The sequence below is a fragment of the Gopherus flavomarginatus genome, chromosome 5 (genome assembly GCF_025201925.1).
Source record: "Gopherus flavomarginatus isolate rGopFla2 chromosome 5, rGopFla2.mat.asm, whole genome shotgun sequence".
Lineage (NCBI taxonomy): Eukaryota > Metazoa > Chordata > Testudines > Testudinidae > Gopherus > Gopherus flavomarginatus.
Genome location: NC_066621.1, coordinates 37253817 through 37280852, shown reverse-complemented (window position 1 = coordinate 37280852; position 27036 = coordinate 37253817). Strand labels below are relative to the sequence as shown.

General features: G+C 49.7%; 1 long non-coding RNA gene across 1 annotated transcript in view; it reads right to left on the bottom strand.

Annotated features, from left to right (window-relative positions):
- LOC127052668 (uncharacterized) overlaps window positions 1-24918 on the bottom strand; it is a 163316-nt gene extending 138398 nt beyond the window's left edge. Inside the window, exon 1 of the long non-coding RNA XR_007774846.1 lies at window positions 21618-24918. This is a non-coding gene — a long non-coding RNA (uncharacterized LOC127052668). The remainder of the gene's footprint in view (window positions 1-21617) is intronic.
- Window positions 24919-27036: the final 2118 nt, after the last annotated feature.

Here is a 27036-nt window from a genome sequence, read left to right as displayed (position 1 = left end):
GGGTGCGCCTGACCCTCCTGCAGTCCACCAGGATGTAGCTCAGGGGAAGGGGTGGAGCAGGTGAGGGAAGAGGTGGAGCAGGGGCAGCTTTCCTGGCCAGCTCAGCCAGCCAGGAGATTGGGCTGGCTGCTGGAGCAGTAGGCAGCTGCATAGGGCACCAGGAAAAATGGGCAATTTGGTGCCTCCACATCCCTTAATCAGGCAGTGTCCCTGTAGTGTGTGCTGTCTTCGTAGCATCTTTCTCACCTTCTTTTCTTGAGTCTCCTGTGTCTTTCTTTTCAAGCGCAGACTAACTCTGGCTGTTCAGAGGAGGGGAGGACCATGCCTTTGCATGGCCAGCAGACAGCGACAAAGACCCCTAGCCAGCCTGCTCCCTGCCATGCCAAACACCCACTGAAGGCCACCCGCAGATCAGCATGCGGGGCGGCTGCTGATGCTCTGTGGCCAACATCAGAGGACGGTAGGAAAGCAGGGCCAGCCCCCTGGTGGGGCCTCTAACCGTTCCCACTCAAGGTGCTCACTTTGGCAGTGGGGCAGATTTTACCCCAAGCGGCTTTCCCCAGCTGGCAAGAAGCAGAGAAACACCCAGGCTCCCGAGGCGCTATGTAGCAAGCCCCCTCAAGCACAGGGACAGAGGGAAAATGCTCCACACGCTAGCCCGGGCAGCCGCCCATTTTCTTTGGCAAGTCAGGAAAGGCAAAGGCTAGACTGGAAGCATCTGGGGCTCATGCCCCAGCCTTTGTGACCCCCAACCCCCAACTCCTCCCTGGGGCTTTAGCTGAAGCCAGAACATTTGCCAGAGCGGCCAAGAAGAGGTTCCAGCCCTGAAGGAGCAGGACTTTCAGCACAAAGGTAAAACTGCACAAAACCAACCATGAAGAGACTGAAACCCTCAATGGCCTGATCCAAAGTCAGACACCATATCCATTAGGCCACATGGTCACATAAGAAAAATCTCTCCAAGTACTTCTTTGGAGAAGACGGACACTGTGTTTCTCAGACTCAGGTCATCTACTGAGGGAGGCTGAGACTCTCTGGGCACAAGAAGTCGAGTTTCCACCGACATGTGAGACTTAATTCTATGGGGCCAGGTGCAGGACTTTGGCAGGGAGGCTTAGGCATGGGGGATTGAGGTGCAGCGGATGAACTGGCTGTCTAGGTGCAGAGATTTAGTCGCACTGAGGCACAGGAGGAGGAAGAGGAGGAATCCTGCTGATGGCCAGTGGCTATGCAGAAAAAAGGGTGTTGATTCCCCCATCCTAAATGGGCTGGTTGCCTTGACCCTTCTCCCTCTGCAGAATGTGGTGGGGACTGCAGCTCGCCCCTTGTGGGGCAGGAGGGCACAGGTGCAGGGCGCTGGGCTCCAATGCACCTGGAAAGCAGCTCCGGTGGGGTGGTGCAGGACAGGGCCTGTGGTTTACATTCTGCATTGTCTGGTGCTAGGCCATTGCACAATCCCCAGTCACGCCGCACAGCACATCCCAAGAGGCGGTGGGGGGCCAAGCAGATGATCCAGCACAAGAGGGGAGAGGAAATGTGGTTGTGGGGAGGAAAGGTCTTCGGCTGCACTGGGGGAATGCAGAGCAGGGGTGACACCCCAGAAACCTGCAGCAAAGGGATGGACAGGTGGGCTGGGTGGATAGATGAGGCAGCAAGCCTAAAAGGGCAGTGGGGTCTAATGGTCAGAGCAGGGTGGAGGTTGGGTTCTATCCCTGGCTCTGGGAGCAGAGGGGGGTCAAGAGGTGAGAGCAGGGGGACTGGGAGCGAGGACACCTGGGTTCCATAGTGGCAACTGTTTTTTCCTGTCTCCCCCTCCCTAGAGATCCCAGCCCAGCCCCCTAACAGAATCTGACTGTGGGAGGGGGTTGCCCTGCCACTCCAGACTTGTGATTAGAACCCCTCCTCCCACAGGCTCTGACATCACGGAATCTCCCCCTCCACCAAGTCAAAAAGTAGGAGCCCCTCCCCCATGTGGAGGAAGCTAGTGAGTTTCTTGGGGGTCTTTGGCAGAGGTGACAGCACCCATCAGACATCCACTCATGGTTGCAAGGAGACCCCCCTACACAGCCCCCTGCTACGAGGGGCTGGGGGTGCCCAGCCATGGTCAGGAGGTAAGATGGCGTCACAGTGGCAGGAAAGAGGCAGAGCTGGGGGTGGTGCCAGGTTGGTGCTGGCTACATGGGGAAAAACCAAACTGCTCCGTTACATATTTCCCAAGGTTATGGCTGAATACAGGGTTTGGAATGACTTCAGAGAGAAATTTTGTTTCCAAACAGACTCCATATACCAAATGATGGTGCTAATATGCTCCCCCTGCGCCCATTCCCCATTACTCGAGGATCTGAGCATCTTCCTAATTTGCAGGGTAGTTCTCCTCCCAGGCTCGTGTGAGGGCGGGATGCAAAACCAGCCCCATTTCCCGCACAGGAGAACTGAGGCTCAGAGAGGCTGAGTGATGTGCCCAAGGACACTTGGGAAGTCTGTGGCAGGGCAAAGCATGTTTCTGCCTCCCCGCTCCCAGGTCTGGCTGCTCCTGGGTCACTGGTTGGTGCAGGGGCGGGAACTTGGGGGAAGGGGCAATGTGAGGGCAGGGGAGGGCTGTATTGGGGAGGGGCAATGCGGGAGTGGGGATTCCGGGGAAGGGGCAAAGTGAGGGTGGGGAATTGGGGAAAAGGGGCAATGTGAGGGCGGTGCCTTGGAGGAAGGGGCGGGGCAGGAGCAGGACTTTAGCGAAAGGGGCAGGGATTAGGGGGAACAGGCAATGTGAGGCGGGGACTTCGGGGGTAGGGGCAGCGTGAGGGCAGGACCTCAGAGGAATGAGGGGCAGAGGCAGCGCTTTGGGAGAAGGGGCGGAGTGAGGGGGGGCTCGGGGAATGAGGAGGATTAATTCAGTTCAGTGGCAGGTTTGTCTGTGGGTGACACTGTTACTGCAGGGAGTGTTTAAAGCCGAGCTCACCCGAGGGAGCAGGAAGGGGCTATATGGCTGGGGACAGCGGGAGTTAGGGGAACTGACAAGTAGCCAGTTACAAGGCTCATCAGACACACACAGAAACCAGCTCACACCTAGACGGCGAGGGGTTAAGCCCCAGCAAACAAGGGGCGCAGGGAACATCCCTGCGGTGCAGACAAATGTATAAAGTCACTGGACAGAGACGGACCTGGCACTAAACTGCCCCGCAAATAGGGTCGGCTCCAGGCCCCAGTGCGCCAAGCGCATGCTTGGGGCGGCATGCCGCTGGGGGCGCTCTGCCAGTCGCTGGGAGGGCGGTAGGTGGCTCCGGTGTCCCTCCCGCAGGCGTGCCTGCAGTGGGTCCACTGGACGGGCGAGCGGAAGAGCACCGCCCGCAGTGTGCCGCCATGCTTGGGGCAGCGAAATGGCTACAGCCAGCCCTGACTGCAGCCCAGAGCTCCTGAGCTCAAGCGATCCACCAGCCTCAGCCTCCCCAGGAGCTGAGATCACAGGCACCAGCCACAGTACCCGGCTGGTTTTGCTGTCTGGCAGCTCGAGCTTTAAACTCTGTGAGCTCTGTGCCTTGGCCAGACAGGGACAGCCTGGAACTAGGTAATGCTCCTGCTTCCCCTGCCCCTGTCTCATGTTGGGCTGCAGGCGCCGCTGTCCTCCCAGAGAAGATCCCGGATGTTTCGGTGCCCCCACCCCCCGTCCAGGAAGACAGATGTCCGGATGCCTCTGCTAGACATACAGAATCCTGGATGTGTGGGTGTCCATCCTTTGCAGAGGATCCCGGAGTGCGGATGCCCTTGTCCCCCACTACAAGATCCTGGGTGTGTGGGTGCCACTCTCTACCCATAGAAGACCTCGGGTGGGTGAGTGGGCACCCTTGTTCACCCTTACAGCATTCCTGGTGCACGAGGACCTCCCTCCACCTCAACTCAGGGTCCCCAGGGTGTGAGTACTCCCATCCTGCAATACAGGCAGGGACGGGGGGATATAACTAGCTCTCACTCTCCTGCCCCGGCGGTGCTACAGCAGCTGTTCACAGGGGCAGCAATCCCACTGTCAACCTGCAGCTTTAACCTGCTCCAGGAGTGACCTACTTCACCTCTCCTTTGGGAACCTAGGGACCCCGAGCTTCCCAGAATCACCTTATTGACTCCAACCTTAGCACAGACACTGCTCAGCATGGCAGGGTGCAGCCCTGAATTCCGTCAGATTGCCTCAGCCTCCTACTGCACAGCAAGGATTATACACAAGAGCCTTTGTGCCCCGCGTGTCCAGCCAGGTCCGTCCCAGCTCCAGCTTTCAACTCTGCTTGTGAGCTCCCCTCTCCAGACAGATGGGAGCAGCACTAAGGGTCTGTAATCTAAACGCTGTTTGCATTCGACCCTTTAGATTGCAGATTATAACCCACGGACAGTTCTCTGAGTGCAGCCAAATCCTTCCCCAAACTAAACATTTAAGCAGAAGCTCCCTTGGAAAGATCAGGATTTTTGCCTTTAAAAACAAGGAAAATGTGCATTCTTCTGTTCTGTTTACAGCGAGAGACTGAAGAAGCTCCATTGATTTCATTGACTGGCGGTTAGGAGGCGATTTAATCACTGTTTTAAATAAGTTTTACAAATTCCCAGAGGGGGGAATATGTGATTTTAAAGGGTCTTTAATTCATAAGAGGAAGATTGAATAAGACCCCATTGGCTTTCAGTCAATGTCACAAAATCCCAACTGGAAATGACCATTTTTTAACCATAAGGCTGATTATCTAGTGGAACAAGCTCCGCAAGGGAGGTGGTAAATTCCCCATCACTTGCAGTTTGTAAATCAACACTGCAGGTCTTGCTGCAAGGTGTGGGTGTCCCTGTTCCGTGTTTCAGGATCCCTGGCACATGGTGCCTCCCTCCCACCAGTTCAGCATTCTCACAATGGGTGCTCCCATCCCCCCATACAGTATCTGCAGGGGAGGGTGTATAAAAAGAGACTATGTCTCACCCAGGCTACGCTGCAGGGGCTATTCACAGGCACGATCCCACTACTGATCGGCACGAGAGTTTTGACCTGCTCCGTTTTCAGCCTGGGCCGATTCATCCCTTCATAGGCAACCTGGGGACCCCAAGCTTCCCAAGGATCACCATATTGATACTGAACTTGGTGTAGACATCCGATCGGCACAGCCCACTGCAGTCCAGAACTCCTGAGCTCAAGCGATCCGCCGGCCTCAGCCTCCCTAGGAGCTGGGATGACAGGCACCAGCCACAATGCCCGGCTGACTTTACTTACTACCAGCTCTAGTTTTATCCTCTGCTTGTGAATAATGTGGCCAGAAGGGGGCAGCCTGGAATTGAGCTAATATTCCTGCCCCTGTAGATCATCTCAGATGTGTGGGCTTCGCTACCCCCCCAGATAAGATCCTGGATGTTTTGGTGCCCTCTTGCCCCTGTTCAGGAGCCCAGGTGTCTGGGTGTCCATATCTGTCCATACAGAGTCCTTATTCCCTGTGCCTCTGTACAGCACCCTGCGTGTGCGGGTGCCTCTATCCCCACCGCATACAGGATCCTGGCTGTGCAGGTGCCTGTGATATTATCTGATAAAATATGACTATGTAGATCATTGTTGCTACCACTGTTATATAATCACAACAAATATTGTCCAAAGTGTGGCATGTAAGATGTCTATGGAAAGGTTATCATAGAATTGTAGAATATCAGGGTTGGAAGGGACCTCAGGAGGTCATCAAGTCCAACCACCTGCTCAAAGAAGGACCAATACCAACTAAATCATTCCAGTCAGGGCTTTGTCAAGCTGGGTCTTAAAAATCTCTAAGGATGGAGATTCCACCACCTCCCTAGGTAACCCATTCCAGTGCTTCATCATTCTCCTCATGAGATAGTGTTTCCTAATATCCAACCCAGACCTCCCCCACTGCAACTTGAGACCATTACTCCTTGTTCTGTCATCAGGTACCATTGAGAACAGTCTCGATCCATCCTCTTTGGAGCCCCCTTCAGGTAGTTGAAGGCTGCTATCAAATCCCCCCTCAGTCTTCTCTTCTGCAGACTAAATAAGCCCAGTTCCCTCAGCCTCCTCTCATAAGTCATTTGCCCCAGTCCCCTGATAATTTTCGTTGCCCTCTGCTGGACTCTCTCCAATTTGTCTACATCCCTTCTGTAGCCGAGGGACCAAAACTGGATGCAGTACTCCAGATGTGGCCTCACCAGTGCCAAATAGAGGGGAATCATCACTTCTCTCATTCTGCTGACAATGCTCCTACTAATACAGCCCAATATGCCGTTGGACTTCTTGGCAACAAGGGCACACTGCTGACTCATATCCAGCTTCTCATCCACTGTAATCCCCCAGGTCCTTTTTTGCACAACTAATGCTTAGCCAATAGGTCTCTAGCCTACAGCAGTGCATGGGATTCTTCCGTCCAAAGTGCAGGACTCCACAATTGTCCTTGTTGAACCTCATAAGATTTCTTTTGGCCCAATCCTCCAATTTGTCTAGGTTACTCTGGACTCTATCCCTACCCTCCAGCATATCTACCACATCAGTGTCATCTGCGAACTTGCTGAGGGTGCAATTAATCCCATCATCCAGATTACTGATAAAGATGTTGAACAAAACCGGCTCCAGGACAGACACCTGGGGCACTCTGCTTGCTACCAGCTGCCCACTAGACATCAAGCCATTGATCACTACCCATTGAGTCTGACAATCTAGCCAGCTTTCTATCCACCTTATAGTCCATTCATCCAATCCATACTTTTTAAAAATTGCTGGGAAGAGTACTGTGGGAGATCATATCAAAAGCTTTGCTAAAGTGAAGATATATCACATCCACTGCTTTCCCTATATCCACAAATCCAGTTTTCTCCTCATAGAAGGCAGTTAGGTTGGTCAGGCATGACTTGTCCTTGGTGAATCCATGTTGACTGTTCTCGATCATCTTCCTCACCTCCAAGTGCTTTAAAATGGATTGCTTGAGGACCTGCTCCATGATTTTGCCAGGGACTGAAGTGAGGCTAACTGGTCTGTAGTTCCCCAGATTGTGTTTCTTACCTTTTTTAAATATGGCCACTATATTTGCCTTTTTCCAATAGTCCAGGACCTCCCCCGATCACCACAAATTTGATGATATGCAGAATATGATTATGCTACTTGTATGCATGTATCACGTTTGTATCTGAAGTTATGAATATTAACTCTGTACCTGTATTTCAAATGTTTGCTCCTGTGGTAACACCCAGAAGGTATTTAGCCTGCACATCTTGAAGGGACCATTGATATTAAATGGCACATTCAGGAATACTTAACTCACAATGGACCTTAGAAGATAACCATCCACACCTGATGGACTTTCATGTGAAGGTTCTATTGAGGGCCTTGTCTACACTGAGAAGTTTCTGTGTATAAAGCACCTAACCAGCCAATGGATTGTTACACAAAAGAGTTCAGATTTTGACCCTCTAAGACAGGGAGGAAGGGAAAAACTTTATCCTGCTAATAGAAGCCATAGGTTAACCATTAAATGCCAAAACCTCAATGACATTGAGCCAAAGATGTGACGCGACAAAAATACTTGTAAATGTACATGTGATAGATTTGATGATAATATTATTGCTGTTAACTTTTGTGACTTTTGTTTCTGATACTAAAAACTATAAAAATGTACAATGTGCATGAGCTTTTGGGAAAACCCTTAAATATGTTGGGAACTCGCTATGTGCTAGAAACTGTTATGGTTATGCTGTGTCATTACCTGACAATACACTTTATGTTAAAAGACCTTGTGAGACTAATGTTTCACAGCTAGTGCCTGTAACCAGTCTTAAAATGCTGAAGAGCAGAGAAGACATTAGAGACCTAATGGGCAAACCACCCTGTTGCTTTCATGGCTAAATGCCAAGTTCCCTACACTCTGGAGAACAGTAATAGCTACATCAGTGGTCTGCAGTGTTTTGAAGATCACTTTTTCAATTTAAGCACAATCCAGGATCTACCTGAAAGACAATGTAGAAATAACAGTAATCACACAAACCAAACACCCTTGCCCAACTCCTGCCCCAGCCCCAGCCCCAGCCCTAGCCCCAGCCCCGCTCACTCGATGAGGATCCTGAATTGTGTGGGAGGGATGCACCCATGCAACAGGGATCTTGAAAAGGGGAAACACAGACACCAACATAGCTGGGATCCTGTACTGGAGGCTGAAGCTGGAAGTGGGAGAATGTAGAACCAGCTGGGCATTGTGACTGGTGCCTGTGATCCCAGCTCCCGGGGAGGCTGAGGCCGGCGGATCGCTTAAGCTCAGGAGTTCTGGGCTGCAGTGGGTTGTGCCGATCCGGTGTCCGCACTAAGTTTGGCATCAATACGGTGATGCTTGGGGTCCCCAGGTTGCCTAAGGAGGGGTGAACGGCCCAGGTCGGGAACAGAGCAAGTCAAAACTCCCGTGCCGATCAGTAGTGGGATCGCGCTTGTGAATAGCCCCTGCAGCGTAGCCTGGGCAGACAGCGAGACACGGTCTCTTTTTATACAGACACCTCCCCGCAGAGCCTGGATGGGGAGGAGGAATAGGATTCTAACTTGGGGGAGGGACACACCCAAGCAACACGGAGCTTGAAAAGGGGAACAGAGACAGACCTGCCCCTCGCCCAGGGCTGTGTCTGATTTGCAACCCCATGGAAGCAGATCGTGAGTGTTTTCGACCACAAACTCCATCCCTCCCGATTTGCAACCGCATGGACCAGGCGGCAGCAATTCCTGAGCAGGAGCACAGATGGTTTCCTTATGCAGCAGAAACTGCAGCTAGTTGCAAAAAGGGAGGGTTGCTCAAAGTGTTCTTACACCGGCCCTGGGCGAGGGGCAGGTCTGTCTCTGTTCCCCTTTTCAAGATCCGTGTTGCTTGGCTGCGTCCCTCCCCCAAGTCAGAATCCCCATCATCTGGGTGCTCCTATTGCCCCTCCCCCTCCAGCCTCTGCGGGGGGTGTCTGTATAAAAAGAGACCGTGTCTCGTTGTCTGCCCAGGCTACACTGCAGGGGCTATTCACAGGCACGATCCCACTACTGATCGGCACGGGAGTTTTGACCTGCTCTGTTCCCGACCTGGGCTGGTTCACCCCTCCTTAGGCAACCAGGGGACCCCAAGCTCCCCAGGGATCGCCGTATTGATGCCGAACTTAGTGCGGACACCCGATCGGCACAGCCCACTACAGCCCAGAACTCCTGAGCTCAAGCGATCCGCCGGCCTCAGCCTCCCCAGGAGCTGGGATCACAGGCACCAGCCACGGTGCCCAGCTGGTTGCAGACTCTCCCACTTACTATTTCAGGCTCAGCCTGGGAGCTCTGCGCTCTGAGCGGGTGGAAGTGAAGCCTGGAACTGAGCTGATGCGCTGAGGGTTATTTGCACTGTGCTCTCCACAGGGAGGTGAAAACACAGGGCACGGATCTTTGAGCACAACCTTCATCCTGAGGAATGGGGGAGGGGCTGCATAAAGAGAGACCGGCTCTCCTTGGCGGGGCCACAGCGGCTCTCCACAGAGCAGTCCCACTGTCAATTGGTACCAGAGTTTTCACAGCTTCCCTGCCTGGCTCCCTAGGGAACCTGGCGACCCCAAACTTACAAGAAAGCACCATAGAGAGGCCAACCTGAGCACAGACACCTGCTCAGCACCCCAGGGTGCAGCCCTGAACACCAGCATCAGGTACGCTCAGTCTCCTACTGCATAGCCAGGATTACACGCAAGAGCCTCCAGGTCCGTCCCAGCGCCAGCTTTAAACTCCGCTGCTCAGTTCTAAGCTTTGGCCACGCGGGGGCAGCCTGGAGCTCAGCCAACGCCTCCCACTGCTGGTTGCATTTCCCACAACCTCCTCGTGGCAGGTTAACACCCCGCAGGCAGATCTCTGAACCGAAGCGAACAGTTCCCCAAATCCAGCGCTTTAGCAGCAGCTTTGCTAGGAAAGCGCTGACGTCACCAAGTAAAGTAAGAGCCAGAGCGCTGTGTGCAGGATCTTCTCTTGGGCCCCTCCCTGTGGTGTCTGACAGGCGCAAGGAGAAACCAGGGAAATGTTTTCATGGAGTTTAAGGGCAGAAGGGGCCATTAGCTCAGCTAGTCGGACCCCCGTATGACACAGGACAGTGCACATATTGATCCCAAAGACCTTAGATAGAGCAAAGCCTTTCAGCCCTCAGGAAGGAGACTAAACTGAGTACCAGAGGCAGCGAACAAGGACCCCACAAGGCAATGGCAGGGAACTGACGAGGTGAAATATGCCCAGATGATCCCGGCAGGCGACCCACCCCATTTTACAGAGGTAGGAGTCCCTGTTCCCAGGGCTGGTGCAAGGATATTTTGCACCCTAGGCAAAACTTCCACCTTGCGCCCTCTGCCCCCACCCCTCCCCCCAGAGCATTGCTTATTATAAACTTTCAAAAATGAATACTGCATAATGTGGCATTGTTCATTAGAATTAATACATATTCGGCTTGAAAATTTATTAATTTCATTATTTAGCCTACATATTTAATAAAAATAATTGAATAACCTGACAGGGTGTGGGGCTGGCTGGCTCTGGGCAGGGCAGGGGATGCAAAGCTGGTTGGAGATGGGGTGTGGGGTTGGCTGGAGACAGGGGGTGCGGGACTGGCTGCGTGCAGGGCAGGAGGTGTGGGGCTGGCTGCAGGCAGGGCAGGGGCTGCATCAGGTGCTGGATGGAGACAGGTGGTGTGGGGCTGGCTATGGACAGGGCAAGGAGTGCAGCAGGGGCTGGCTGCATGCAGTGCAGGGAGTGAGGGGCTGGCTGTGGGCAGGGCAGGGGGTGTGGGGTGGCTGGAGACAGGAGATGTGGGGCTGGCTGTGGGCAGGGCAGGAGGTATGGGTCTGGCTGCAGGCAGGGCAGGGGGTGCGGGGCTGGTTGAGGCAGGGAAGGGGAGTGTGGGTCTGGCTGTGGGCAGGGGGTGAGGGGCTGGCTGGATACAGGGGTGTGGGGCTCGCTAGAGACAAGGCAGGGGGTGTGAGGCTGACTGTGGGCAGGACAGGGGGTGCAGCAGGGGTGGCTGCGGCTAGGGCAGGGGGTGAGGGGCTGGCTGGAGGCAGGGGAAGGGGTGTGGGGCTGACTGGAGGCAAAGCAGAGGATGAGGGGTTGGCTGCAGTCAGGACAGGGGGTTCAGCTGCCATGGATGGAGATGGAGCACAAAGAGCAGCTGCAGAAGGAAGAGCTGTTGGACAGAAGCTTCTGTGAGGAACCGGCTCTGTCCCATGGAGAGGTACCACTGCAGGATCTGCATTTTAAATAGCAGTGGGGACGCCCCTGCAGCCCCTTGCCCTCTCAGCCTCCTGGGCACTGGCTCTCTGTGGCTCACTCCCTAGGGGCTCAGCCCTGCTCCTCTTGCCCCCAGTCACTCATTAGGCCTGGGTGCCTGTAAAGCATGCAGCATATCTTTGTACTGTGTTAATGACTCCTGAACTGGTGGGGGCTATGCCTAATTGCTGCCACTATCTCTTTCTTTGCTGGGCAATTAGATGACAATTAACTTGGAATAGCCCAGAGGGGTCAGAGTAGAGAAGGAGGGAGGAGAGACCTTTAGGTTTTAATTCTGTGCAGAGCCGGTTAACTTTTCTTTTCAGCTGCCTATAAACAAACCTAGTAGAGAAAAGAGTTTCTTCCCCACATCCCCTCCCCAAAAAAATCGGTTATGATTTTAATGGATCCAGAAGCAAAATAATTCTGTAATCAAAAAGACAAGTTTCCTGCTTTCCCTTCCACAAAGATCTATTTCCAACCCAGGTAACTTATTATTTATTATCTGTAGTAACTATGTTCTCACGTTTGAATGATACACTGTAGTGGTGTTGGAGTTCTTTGGAAATCCCTCAGCTCTTTTGCGGTGTTGGGAGTGAATGCTAGACCCTTGGTTAATTACTTTTACCTTACGTCACATGCCCATCTTTTGGTCATTAATTTTTGAAGTTAAATTAGATTTTCAAAACCCAACTTTAAAATGATGTTCATGCCGACAATTGCAATTTAATTGTCCAAACGGGGAAATCGATGCCTTGAAATTATGGGATCTAATTTTAAAATTGTATTAAAAATGTGGCATTATAAAGGGGAAATATTTTAAAAGGTTTTACCAGCATCCCCATTACTGTTACCCAGGATTCTGCTTCAAGCAATAACACAGGAGGGAGAGGGCAATGGACAGATTAGTGTTCAGTGGTACTTCAAACAAAAAGACATTTACTCTTAAATTATCTCGTTGACGCCTAATTGACGATCTAATAGCATGCATCAAGTACATCAAAACTTCGCTGAATAAGCTTGTTAGCATTTCTAAGGGGGACACTGAACATTCCAAACAGTGATAAGTGGTGCCTGCGGGCGGTCCACCGGAGCCGTGCGAGCAGCCGACTGTCCGCAGGCACGACTGCGGCAGCTCAGACTCCCTCTCTGTCCCAGCAGCAGCGGCTGCTCAACCATTTAAAAAAAATTTGAGGGTGCTTTTTAGCGCCCTCAAATCTCGGCGCCCTAGGCAACCGCCTAATCTGCCTAAATGGTTGCACTGGCCCTGCCTGTTCCTCCTGCCCTTAAGAATCTCTGGTGGTAAGTGGGTAGCCCTAGTTCCCCGGATAAGAATCCTCCATGTGGTTTCCCTCCCTTCACCTTCAAATAAGAACAGTATGTGGAGGAAGTGAGAGGAAGGTTGTTTGGCAGATATGTAAAGGGGGGACTGTGTCTCCCTGTCTGGCCCAGGCTCCTGGGAGGAAGTGATCTCAGTGTGTATGGCTGTCTCCATTCCTCCCACCCATAAGAATGCCTGGTGTGTGGGTGCACCCTAGACCATTAAGGATCTCTGGTGGGTGGGTGTCTCTCTTCCCCTAGTCAGGATCTCTGGTGGGTGGCAGTATAAAAAGAGACTTTGACTCACCCAGGCTGGGCTGCCATCATGGAACAGACCAGGTCCTTCTGTGGGGTGTTTGGATTCCTTCAAGGACGTGATCTCAGTGTGTGTGGGTGTCTCTGTCTCTTCAACCCTTAACAATCCCTGGTGTGTGGGTGCGCTGGGCCTCATTACAATCCCTGGTGTTTGGGTGCCTCTGCCTTACCCATGAGGGATCCGGTGGATGTGGTGTTCTCCACGCTACTGGGTGTGTCTGGTGCCCCTGTCCCTCCTGGTTAATAGTGGAGTGTGTGGGTGTCCCCCAGCCCCTTAAGGATCACTGTTGTGTGGATGCCCCTGTTCTTCTAATTAAGAATGGTGCAATAGAGCATATGGGTATGTCCCCCACCCCATGAACTAGCTCCCATGTGTGCTTCCCTTGCCCCCCTCCAGGCTCTGTGGTGTGTGGGTGTCACTGTTCCCCTTTTCAAGATCTGTGTGGCAGGGGGGTGTCCCTCCCCCCAAGTCAGGATCCTCATCGTGTGGGTGCTCCCATCCCCCCCTCTAGGGTCTGTGGGGGTGGGGGGGTTGTATAAAAAGAGACTATGTCTCACTGTCTTGCCCAGGCTACGCTCCAGTGGCTATTCACAGGCACCGTCCCACTACTGACCGGCACGGGAGTTTTGACCTGCTCTGTTTCTGACCTGGGCCGGTTCACCCCTCCTTAGGCAACCTGAGGACCCCAAGCTCCCCAGGGATCGCCGTATTGCTGCTGAACTTAGTGCAGACACCCAACCAGCACAGCCCACTACAGCCCAGAACTCCTGAGCTCAAGCGATCTGCCGGTCTCAGCCTCCCTGGGAGCTGGGATCACAGGCACAAGCCACGGTGCCCAGCTGGTTCCATGCTCTCCCACTTCCAACTTCAGCCTCCAGTACAGGATCCCAGCTATGTTGGTGTCTGTGTTTCCCCTTTTCAAGATCCCTGTTGCATGGGTGCATCCCTCCCCCACAATTCAGGATCCTCATCGAGTGAGCGGGGCTGGGGCTGGGGCTGAGGCTGGAGTGGGGCAAGGGTGTTTGGTTTGTGTGATTACTGTTATTTCGACATTGTCTTTCAGGTAGATCCTGGATTGTGCTTAAATTGAAAAAGTGATCTTCAAAATGTTGCAGACCACTGATGTAGCTATTACTGTTCTCCAGAGTGTAGGGAACTTGGCATTTAACCATGAAAGCAACAGGGTAGTTTGCCCATTAGGTTTCTAATGTCTTCTCTGCTCTTCAGCGTTTTAAGACTGGTTACAGGCACTAGCTGTGAAACATTAGTCTCACAAGGTCTTTTGTCAGGTAATGACACAGCATAATCATAACGGTATCTAGCACATAGTGAGTTCCCAACATATTTAAGGGTTTTCCCAAAAGCTCATGCACATTGTACATTTTTATAGTTTTTGATATCAGAAATAGAAGTCACAAATGTTATCAGCAATAATATTATCATCAAATCTATCACGTGTACATTTACAAGTATTTTTCTCACATCACATCTTTGGCTCAATGTCATTGAGGTTTTGGCATTTAACAGTTAACCTGTAGCTTCCATTAGCAGGATAAAGTTTTTCCCTTCCTCCCTGTCTTAGAGGGTCAAAATCTGAGCTCTTTTGTGTAACAATCCATTGGCTGGTTAGGTGCTTTATACACAGAAACTTTAGTGTAGACAAGGTCCTCAATAGAACCGTCACATGAAAGTCCATCAGGTGTGGATGGTTATCTTCCACGGTTCATTGTGAATTAAGTATTCCTGAATGGGCCATTTAACTTCAATGGTCCCTTCAAGATGTGCAGGCTAAATACCTTCTGGGTGTTACCACAGGAGCAAACATTTGAAATACAGGTACCGAGTTAATATTCATAACTTCAGATACAAACGTGATACATGCATACAAGTAGTATAATCATATTCTGCATATCATCAAATTTGTGGTGATCGGGGGAGGTCCTGGACTATTGGAAAAAGGCAAATATAGTGGCCATATTTAAAAAAGGTAAGAAACACAATCCGGGGAACTACAGACCAGTTAGCCTCACTTCAGTCCCTGGCAAAATCATGGAGCAGGTCCTCAAGCAATCCATTTTAAAGCACTTGGAGGTGAGGAAGATGATCGGGAACAGTCAACATGGATTCACCAAGGACAAGTCATGTCTGATCAACCTAACTGCCTTCTATGAGGAGAAAACTGGATTTGTGGATATGGGGAAATCACTGGATATGATATATCTTCACTTTAGCAAAGCTTTTGATATGATCTCCCACAGTATTCTTCCCAGCAAGTTAATAAAAAGTATGGATTGGATGAATGGACTATAAGGTGGATAGAAAGCTGGCTAGATTGTCAGACTCAATGGGTAGTGATCAATGGCTTGATGTCGAGTTGGCAGCTGGTAGCAAGCAGAGTGCCCCAGGGGTCTGTCGTGGGGCCGGTTTTGTTCAACATCTTTATCAGTGATCTGGATGATGGGATTAATTGCACCCTCAGCAAGTTCGCAGATGACACTGATGTGGTAGATATGCTGGAGGGTAGGGATAGAGTCCAGAGTGACCTAGACAAATTGGAGGATTGGGCCAAAAGAAATCTTAAGAGATTCAAGAAGGACAATTGCAGAGTCCTGCACTTAGGACGGAAAAATCCCATGCACTGCTATGGGCAAGAGACCTATTGGCTAAGCATCAGTTGTGCAAAAAAGGACCTGGGGGATTACAGTGGATGAGAAGCTGGATATGAGTCAGCAGTGTGCCCTTGTTGCCAAGAAGGCCAATGGCATATTGAGCTGTATTAGTAGGAGCATCGGCAGCAGATTGAGAGAAGTGATGATTCCCCTCTATTTGGCACTGGTGAGGCCACATCTGGAGTATTGCATCCAGTTTTGGTCCCTCGGCTACAGAAGGGATGTAGACAAATTGGAGAGAGTCCAGCAGAGGGCAATGAAAATTATCAGGGGCCTGGGGCAAATGTCTTACGAGAGGAGGCTGAGGGAACTGGGCTTATTTAGTCTGCAGAAGAAAAGATTGAGGGGGGATTTGATAGCAGCCTTCATTTATCTGAAGGGGGTTCCAAAGAGGATGGACCAAGACTGTTCTCAATGATACCTGATGACAGAACAAGGAGTAATGGTCTCAAGTTGCGGTGGGGGAGGTCTGGGTTGGATATTAGGAAACACTATTTCACTCGGAGGGTGGTGAAGCACTGGAATGGGTTACCTAGGGAGGTGGTGGAATCTCCATCCTTAGAGATTTTTAAGACCCAACTTGGCAAAGCCCTGGCTGGAATGATTTAGTTGGTGCTGGTCCTTCTTTGAGCAGGGGGTTGGACTAGATGACCTCCTGAGGTACCTTCCAGCCCTGATATTCTACGAGTCTATGATAACCTTTCCATAGACATCTTACATGCCACACTTTGGACAATATTTGTTGTGATTATATAACAGTGGTAGCAACAATGATCTACATAGTCATATTTTATCAGATAATATCACAGGCACCCGCACAGCCAGGATCCTGTATGGGGGGGGAGATAGAGGCACCCACACACCTAGGGTGCTCTATAGAGGCACAGGCAATCAGGACTCTGTACGGACAGATATGGACACCCAGACACCTGGGCTCCTGAACAGGGGCAAGAGGGCACCGAAACATCCAGGACCTTATCTGGGAGGATAGCGAAGCCCACACATCTGAGATCCTCTACAGGGGCAGGAACATTAGCCCAATTCCAGGCTGCCCCCATCTGGCCACATTATTCACAAGCAGAGGTTAAAACTGGAGCTGGTAGTAGGTAAAGTCAGCTGGGCATTGTGGCTGGTGCCTGTCATCCCAGCTCCTAGGGAGGTTGAGGCCGGCGGATCGCTTGAGCTCAGGAGTTCTGGGCTGCAGTGCGCTGTGCCGATCAGGTGTCTGCACTACGTTTGGCATCAATACGGTGATCCCTGGGAATCTTGGGGTCCCCAGGTTGCCTAAGGAGGGGTGAACCGGCCCAGGTCAGAAATGGAGCAGGTCAAACTCTTGTGCCGATCAGTAGTGGGATCGTGCCTGTGAATACCCTCTGCAGTGTAGCCTGGCCAAGATGGTGAGACACAGTCTCTTTTTATAGACCCCCCCTTCCCCGCAGAGACAGTATAGGGGGATGGGAGCACCCATTGTGGGGATCCTGAACTGGTGGGAGGGAGGCACCATGTACCAGGGATCCCGAAACATGGAACAGGGACACCCACGCGCCAGGTATCTTGCAGCAAGAGCTGCAATGTTGATTTACAAACTGCAAGTGATGGGGAATTTACCACCTCCCTTGCGAAGCTTGTTCCACTAGATAATCAGCCTGACAGTTAAAAAATGGTCATTTCCAGTTGGGATTTTGTGACATCGACTGCAGGCCAATGGGGTCTTGTTCAATCTTCCTCTGATGAATTAAAAAACCCTTTAAAATCACATATTTCCCCCTCTGGGAATTTGTAAAGCTTATTTAAAACAGTGATTAAATCGCCTCTTAATCGCCAGTCAATGAAATCAATGGAGCTTCTTCAGTCTCTCGCTGTAAACAGAACAGAAGAATGCACATTTTCCTTGTTTTTAAAGGCAAAAATCCTGATCTTTCCAAGGGAGCTTCTGCTTAAATGTTTAGTTTGGGGAAGGATTTGGCTGCACTCAGAGAACTGTCCGTGGGTTATAATCTGCCATCTGAAGGGTCGAATGCAAATAGCGTTTAGATTACAGACCCTTAGTGCTGCTCCCGTCTGTCCGGAGAGGGGAGCTCACAAGCAGAGTTGAAAGCTGGAGCTGGGACGGACCTGGCTGGGCAAGCGGGGCACAAAGGCTCTTGCGTACAATTCTTGCTATGCAGTAGGAGGTTGAGGTGATCTGACTGAATTCAGGGCTGCACCCTGCCATGCTGAGCAGTGTCTGTGCTAAGGTTGGAGTCAATAAGGTGATTCTGGGAAGTTCGGGGTCCCCAGGTTCCCAAAGGAGAGGTGAAGTAGGTCACCCCTGGAGCAGGTTAAAGCTGCAGGTTGACAGTGGGATTGCTGCCCCTGTGAACAGCTGCTGTAGCACCGCCGGAGCAGGAGAGTGAGAGCCAGTTATACCCCCTCCCCCGCCAGGGCCGGCTTTAGGAAGTGCAGGGCCCAATTCGAACAGTTTCGATGGGTTCTGGCAGGGATGACTAAAAAAACAACATGTAAAAAAACAAGTGGGGCTTGTACTCACCGGACGGTGCTCCGAGTGTTCGGTGGCACTTTGGCGACGGGTCCTTCACTCGCTCCAGGTCCTTGGCGGCACTGAAGGACCCACTGCTGAAGACCCAGAGTGAGCGAAGAACCAGCTGCCGAAGTGCCGCCGAAGACCCAGAGCGTTGCCAGGTGAGTAAAAATTCCCTAGCCAGGGGAGGGATTCTCACTGGGCACGGGGCCCGATTCGGGGGAATTGGTGGAATAGGCCTAAAGCCGTCCCTCCCTCCCCGCCCCCACCTGTATCGAGGGATGGGAGCACTCACACCCTGGGGACGCTGAGTTGGGTTGGAGGGAGGCCCCCGTGCACCAGGGATGCTGTAAGGGCAAACAGGGGCATCCAGCCACCCACCCGAAATCTTCTATGGGGAGAGAGTGGCACCCGCAGACCCAGGATCTTGTAGGAGGGGACAAGGGCATCCACACTCCGGGATCCTCTGCAGAGGACGGACACCCACACATCCAGGATTCTGTATGGGGAGCAGAGGCATTCAGACATCTGGGTTCATGGACAGGGGGTGGGGGCACCGAAACATCCGGGATCTTATCTGGGAGGACAGCGGCACCTGCAGCCCGACATGAGACGGGGGCAGGGGAAGCAGGAGCATTACCCAGTTCCAGGCTGTCCCCATCTGGCCAAGGCACAGAGCTCACAAGCACAGTTTAAAGCTCGAGCTGCCAGACAGCAAAACCAGCCGGGCACCGTGGCTGGTGCCTGTGATCCCAGCTCCTGGGGAGGCTGAGGCTGGCAGATCGCTTGAGCTCGGGAGCTCTGGGCTGCAGTCAGGGCCCCTAGCCCTTTCACCGCTCCAAGCATGGCGGCACGCCGCAGGGGGCACTCTGCCGCTCGCCGGTCCCGCGGGACCAGCGGACCCTCCGCAGGCACGTCTGCAGGAGGGCCACCGGAGCTGCCTGCCGCCCTCCCGGTGACCAGCAGAGCGCCCCCAGCGGCATGCCGCCCCAAGCGCGCACTTGGCGCGCTGGGGCCTGGAGCCGGCCCTGTGTGTGGGGCAGTTTAGTGCCGGGTCTGTCTCCGTCCGGTGACTTTATACATTTGTCTGCACCGCGGGGATGTTCCCAGTGCCCCTTGTTTGCTGGGGCTTTAACCCGCCCCCCCAGGTGTGAGCTAGTTTCTGTGTGTGTCTGATGAGCCTTGTAACTGGCTACTTGTCAGCTCCCCTAACTCCCGCTGTCCCCAGCCATACAGCCTCTTCCTCCTCCCTCGGGTGAGCTCGGCTGTAAACACCCACTGCAGTAACAGTGTCACCCACAGACAAACCTGCCACTGAACTGAATTAATCCTCCTCATTCCCCGAGCCCCACCTGCGCTGCTCCTTCCCCTAAAGCCCTGCCCCTGCCCCCCCTTCCTCTGAGGTCCTGCCCTCATGCTGCCCCTACCCCCGAGGTCCCCGCCTCACATTGCCTGTTCCCCCTAATCCCCGCCCCTTTCCCTAAAGTCCTGCCCCTGCCCTGCCCCTTCCTCCAAGGCACCACCCTCGCATTGCCCCTTTTCCCCAATACCCCACCCTCACTCTGCCCCTTCCCCCGAATCCCCACTCCCACATTGCCCCTCCCCAATACAGCCCTCCCCTGCCCTCACATTGCCCCTTCCCCCAAGTTCCCGCCCCTGCACCAACCAGTGACCCAGGAGCAGGCCAGACCCGGGAGGGGGAGGCAGAAACATCTTTTGCTCTGCCACAGACTTCCTAAGCGCCCTTGGGCACATCACTCAGCCTCTCTGGGCCTCAGTTCTCCTGTGCGGGAAATGGGGCTGGTGGTGCTTCCTGCCCTCACACGAGCCTGGGAGGAGAACTACCCTGCAAATTAGGAAGATGCTCAGATCCTGGAGTAATGGGGGAGGGGCGCAGGGGGAGCATATTAGCACCATCATTTGGTATATAGTCTGTTTGGAAACAAAATATTTCCCTGAAGTAATTCCAAACCCTGTATTCAGCCATAACCTTGGGAAATATGTAACGGAGCAGTGTGGTTTTTCCCCGTGTAGCCAATGTCAAAGTTAGACTCAGGACTCACAGTTTGTCAGACCACTCTGTTTTATTAGCACAGCGCTCTGCTAATAACATCCAGATAATGTGAGCACCATGCAAGACACAAACTATCTTATTTATACAGATAAAAGAGCAGGAATTAGACAAAGGGACAAAGAAAGCAAAACAGTAAAATTCACCGGGGGTACAGCATGCATATCCTACTTCCTTACTAACTCTTATCAATCTAAGGGTATGGCTACATTTGGAATTTCAAAGCGCTGCCCTGGCAGCACTGCAGGAGCGCTGCCGTGGCAGCGCTTTCAAGTGTGAGTGTAGTCTGAGTGGCAGCGCTGGGAGAGAGCTCTACCAGCGCTGCATGTAAACCACATCCCTTACGGGTGTAGCGTGCAGCACTGGGAGCCGCGCTCCCAGCGCTGCTGCCCTGATTACACTGACGCTTTACAGTGCTGTATCTTGCAGCGCTCAGGGGGTGTTTTTTCACACCCCAGTTGCAGCGCTGTAAAGTGTGAGTGTAGCCGAGGCCTAAGGCCAATATTTCACCAATTGCCCTTAAACGGTGCAACTGTTCTATGTTAATGTCTGTATTCCTGACACTTGGATTGCAGCATTCCAACAATTTTGCTTAAAGGTACAGACAGCATTTCTTTAACCCTTTCTATTTTCACAATATAATTCATTCTACTTTCACAATCCCTCCTTTTGGTCAAGCGCACGCCATGACCAACAATTACTGGGTTCCACAAATTAATCGTTCCTTATCTCTTTGTTCATCAGCGATATTAAAAATCATCATATTAGCACTCTGTTTTGGGGCAGTCACCTGGGTGACACAATTCTGGATACAACAGGAGATTAACTGAAAGCATACAAAAATCACTAAGATTCCAAACAGGATAGTTAGGGATCCCTGAAACAACCAGTTTCCTATGCCAGAGAAATTGAACAGGTTACTTCGCCACTTCCATAAAGAACTCGGCCCTACTTGGGGAAGATGTGCGATTTGTTCTAAGTGGCTAGCGTGATCTATTACCTCATTGGTATCGTCAGGTATAAACAGACAACATTGTTTTCCAATGAGAGCACAGGTCCCTCCTTTGGCCGCCAGCACTATGTCCAATGCCTGGCGGTTCTGGAGGGCCACCTGTCGGATCGCCCGTTTCTTTGGCCAGGGCTCTTAAACTTTCTCCGGTTTTATTTGCCATTATTTTAATTACTGCTTGTAACCTCAGGAGCCTTTTTGCCTGGTGTATTACTCCCTCAAGTGGGATAAAGGAACTGCCAATAGCCTCTTCCCAGGTGTCATTACTGTTCCATATTGTGTTAAACGGACAAGGTCCTCCAGTGAGGTCTGGGGAATTGAGTGGGATAGCCAGGACAGGAACACCAGTTTGAGAGTGGGCTGGGATGTGGCTGCAGACCCAGCATTTAGAAATAATAAGGGTCTGAGCTATCCACACTTGCTGCTGGATAAAAGAATTGTCATTGTGGCCTCCCCATACCTTAAGACACCAGCAGTCGAGGAACAGGCACCACCAGAGGCACATGTTGGAGGCAGGGCCCTTCTGGTTCTGACAACCTCAACTGAGGAAACCGCAATCACAGTTTTATGTCCACCAGGCAGCAGGCGCTAGGCTCACTACTGCTTCTTCTTGGGCCTTGCTTTAGGTTGTCGCCTGCTTCTGGCAACTCTTATGAGAACGTAGATTGTAAGGTATTGCAGGCTGTTCCTCTACGTCTTCTTCTGGAGTCACAATTGACTCTGCGTGGTCCTGAGGTGATGATTGGTTCACTGGGGGTGGTGCATTTTTACACGGCGAAGCATGTATCCACTCTGAGATGCTAGACAGTTTAACAGCCATCGGGGTAGTAAGCAGTGCCTGGTGATTCTTTGATGTTCTTTAAGTCTCTTTACTACTTCTTCCTTGACTCTGGCTATAACAATGGCCTTCACACCTTTATCTTTTCCTGATGCATACATTCCTCATTCACACAAATAGATTGAGAATACAAACAGTAGTATTTTATATCGAGCAAAAAAGCATTGCAAATTAAACCTTGCTAAGTTTTACAATTAATAACCAAGACAATTTACATTGAGACCCAGGCCTTCAATGTTTCTCTAATTTACTTAACATAGACACAATAGAGAATCCTGTCTCTTACTACCTAAATCTTAAAACAAAGTGTTAGAGAGGGCTCAATTTGCAATGCATATGGGAAAACAGAAACTTATAGTCCCAGGGGGTCATTTCTTTCTGCTATTTAAAAAGGTGGCTAGCAGGATGAAATCAAATTATACTTTAATTGTTATGGGACATTATAAAATCCTGTTCCTACATACCCCCCTTTTGACATTAAGATTATTAATCGCCAGTGTCACTTCTTATTTAGTCCACGTAATAGAAAATACTGGGAGGTGATTTGCGCCTGTGGCTTTAGCTTTGCATACATTTGTTTTATCCACCAGCACATTTTAAACATTTCAACTAAATACATACAATTTAAAACCAAAAACAATTAGGGGTAGTAACATAAGTATGCCAATAGTTGTGGGAGACCATCCAGAAAATATGTTATACCAATGGTAAGCTGTTGTGTTTTTCCGCAGTGGCAATTCTTAACATGTCCCCATTTGCTTGTATAATATGAATGGTCCAGTTTTCCACACTTTTTTTTTTTTTTAGGAACTATATGTTACCTTTTTACCTTTTAACAGATGATTGGCAACTGTTTGCCATTCAATGCCAAGATTGATAGAGAACTCAACTAAATCAGTGTTTACAGTAAGCTGAGACTCTTTTGTTGTTGTTGTTGTTGTTGTGGCGGCAAATAGTAAATGTGATTATTGGTAAACACAGAACTTACAGTACATTAACATTTGTCTTCTGGTGGGTTGCTAACACTTTTTAAATACTTTTTCCCAAGAATTAACACATACACATAGCCCATTATACAGTACTTTGGATTATCTGAAAGAAAAAAATAACATTTTTCTACCCCTTTTTGGGTGGCATTGATTATCAATTAAAAGATTCTTTTCTTTTACAAATACCCTTGCTGATTGCAGGCAAAACAGAAGAATGACCCCCATATTTTCTTGTGTTTTTTTGTTCTATAGGCAGGCCAGGTTTTAATAGATTCTACTTTTTAAGGGTTATGCGGAAATTATTCCACTGTTTAGTTATTAAATTTATGAGGTGGTGTACCTCAAGTTTTTCCTCTTATATAGCAGACCAAGTTTGTAATGTTTTTCCTGCTGTGTTAAGCTTTAACTTTATTCACAGGTAATAGCTGAGAAGCATCATTACCATATTACTTTAAAGGACTTTTCCAAAAATCATACACACTACATTTTGTTACAGGGGTACTTACTAACATTAAAGTTATTTTAATGTTTAATATTAACAGTAACATTAGCATCAAATCTATTAAAGATATCTTGTTATACCATGCCTTTTATGTAGGCAATTTGTTTGCTGACCAGGTATGTTCTTTATTTGCAGCTTCTTTTGTGCTGGCAGTTCTCACCTTTCTTTATCAGTTAGGTAATTTGCATCAACACAGGCTTGGCTTTTGGATTCAAAGCCATCAGCAGAGCTCAGAGACTCTGTCTTAACACAAAGGGATCTGAAAAAGAAAACACAGCCTATTGCGGCTCTTTTCGGAGCCCTAATAGGATTTTAATTCAGCAGCGCATTTCATTTGCATTTCTTTTACCCCTTTCTACAATATACACTGCACATGTCCTAGGGAAAATGCACATTCCTTCTGTACTATAACTTTTTAAAAACATTAACCATATCAATTTTTACATAAGGTATAACTGTTTCTTTTGTTCTTACAGAATTTTCATGTACCCTTATCAAAGTGACAGTCTGATTACACAGCGCCATTTTAAGGCTCAGTGTTTTTAACACTGCTTCTTTTTGTTTTGTGCACCTCACCTCTGCTGTTGCTTTAGAGGGTCACTGTTAATTTCTTATTCTTTCATTACAGCTCTTATCTGCTATTGTTACAAAAAAAAAAACAAACCCAAACAAACAAGAAGACTCCAGAATCTCTACCTATTCTCCTGATTTTGACTGCCCTATTGCAGCCATGACTTGGTCTTTATTTAAAAACATTTTAATTTTTTAAAGAATCAAGTTACCTCTTAAGGGTTAAATGCTAAATCCGAAAGCCAAACAACACTAATTACCTGTGTCTTGCAAAAAGGTCTGTCAGTTTTGCAACTTTGAATTAAAGAGTCAAATGAATTTGTAGTGGCATTAAAAACAAAAACAAAATCAATTTATCTTACACCTACAAAACAGGAGTTTTACAAACCAGATGTGCTGGTTTAGTCTTAGAACTTTACATATTTTCACAGACAAATAGATACATACACATTTTCTTTTCCTTAACATTCCTTTACACTGCTTTGTTTTTACATAGCTGTATATATATTTGGATTATTTACAGGCATTCTTCTGGAAAAGGGCCCATTTTCCCTTCAGAATGGCTGCAAAGAAACCAAGAATTCTCTCTCTTTAACATGGTCCTTTTTTAACATGTTCACAAAGTTTAACTGCTTAATTCTCTCCAGCCTCTGTAGAGTTAACTTTACACTCTCTTTCCTTAAATCACTTGTTTATATCCCAAAATGACACCTTTAGCACCTCAGTTTTCACCATTTTAAGTATTGTTCCAGGGGTTCTTGCCTGCACTTACTGCTTTTCTTACTCGTGACACTATTCCCTTAGGGCTTTCAACCTGTTTCTTTATCTGTTGCTTGCCTGCTTGTCTGGGCCCGATCCTGCTTTTTCCAATGAACCGTTTAGAGTGATATTGTGGTCATTTCACAATTTTGAAAGAAATGTTCAAGGAAAGGGACCAGGAAGGGTGGGGGCTAGTTGAGGAGCCACTACCAATTCAGCAAGGAGAGTGGGAACACTAAAGAATCAGTTTTTGAGGCAAACAACAAAGGGGAACAGAACTAGGGCCTTTTTGTCCTTTTTACAATGAGATGGGAGTATGAAGGGGGTTTGATCGATCCGGGGTTTGGAGAACAGGGTAAAGGGGAGCGCTTAGTCTAGTGGTGGGAGAGGAGGCTTTTAATAAAGCTTTTAACTTATTATTTGAATAACTGAGAGAGACAAGTTTTGATTTTGTCCACCTATGATTTGCCTCTTGCCACCACTGCATGAAACAATTAACCTCTCCTTTAGCCAATTTAGTTTTAGGCTGGCCGAGTTTGTCCTTTAAGATGTCCACTCGGTCTTTGTTCCAAGATTTTAACAGTGGCCACTGAGTTTTGGGATCCCCCTGATTTAGCCTAGACCATTTTTCCAGAAATTTACGGGAGTCTGGACCCTTTTTACAGGAGTCCGGACCCATCCTAAATACATAAAATGAGCTGGCGTTCGTTTAGGGAACTATCTTGACTTAGACATCTGGTTACCAATACAGGAGGACTTAACACACCAATCACAGAAGAAGGAAATCCGGGTTCGTCAGAGCGATGCCTGGTGCAACACACAAAAGGAGCCCACAGGCTACTGCCTCAATTGCCCTTGCTTTCACATCAGGGGTTTCACCCAAAGTGCGGTGCGGCTGCGATTGTGCAGATTCCACTCACTCAGACCGCAGGGACAGGAACCCCTTGGTCGGCCGATCCCCGGACAGAGACGGCACCCAGACTCAAACACTCCACAAGAGGATGGATAGACACAGAGATAGGACAGTCCTCAGTCCGGTCAAAACACAGAAATAATTACCTGACCAGATTCCTGATGTTAGATCCTGGGATCCCTACCAGAACAGAGTGGGAACTAACAGGTTCGATGGCGTAGACTTCACTGTGGTCGTGCGCCTTTCCACCCTAGTGGAGGACCACTCGGGCCAAATGCCCAGGTGCCGACTGCCATGGTCATCCTACAAAAATGGTCAAGAATCACACGGCTCCAGTGAAGACGGCTGCCATCTCGGTGGAACCTCCAAATTGTCAAAGGTAGACTCAGGACTCACAGTTTGTCAGACCACTCTGTTTTATTACCACAGCGCTCTGCTAATAACATCCAGATAATGTGAGCACCATGCAAGACACAAACTATCTTATTTATACAGATGAAAGAGTGGGAATTATAGACTTATAGACTCTAGGACTGGAAGGGACCTCGAGAGGTCATGGAGTCCAGTCCCCTGCCCTCATGGCAGGACCAAATACTGTCTAGACCATCCCTAATAGACATTTATCTAACCTACTCTTAAATATCTCCAGAGATGAAGATTCCACAACTTCCCTAGGTAATCTGTTCCAGTGTTTAACTACCCTGACAGTTAGGAACTTTTTCCTAATGTCCAACCTAAATCTCCCTTGCTGCAGTTTAAGCCCATTGCTTCTTGTTCTATCATTGGAGGCTAAGGTGAACAAGTTTTCTCCCTCCTCCTGATGACACCCTTTTAGATACCTGAAAACTGCTATCATGTCCCCTCTCAGTCTTCTCTTTTCCAAACTAAACAAACCCAATTCTTTCAGCCTTCCTTCATAGGTCATGTTCTCAAGACCTTTAATCATTCTCGTTGCTCTTCTCTGGACCCTCTCCAGTTTCTCCACATCTTTCTTGAAATGCGGTGCCCAGAACTGGACACAATACTCCAGTTGAGGCCTAACCAGCGCAGAGTAAAGCGGAAGAATGACTTCTCGAGTCTTGTTTACAACACACCTGTTAATGCATCCCAGAATCACATTTGCTTTTTTTGCAACAGTATCACACTGTTGACTCATATTAAGCTTGTGGTCCACTATGAGCCCTAGATCTCTTTCTGCCATACTCCTTCCTAGACAGTCTCCTCCCATTCTGTATGTATGAAACTGATTGTTCCTTCCTAAGTGGAGCACTTTGCATTTGTCTTTATTGAACTTATCCGGTTTACCTC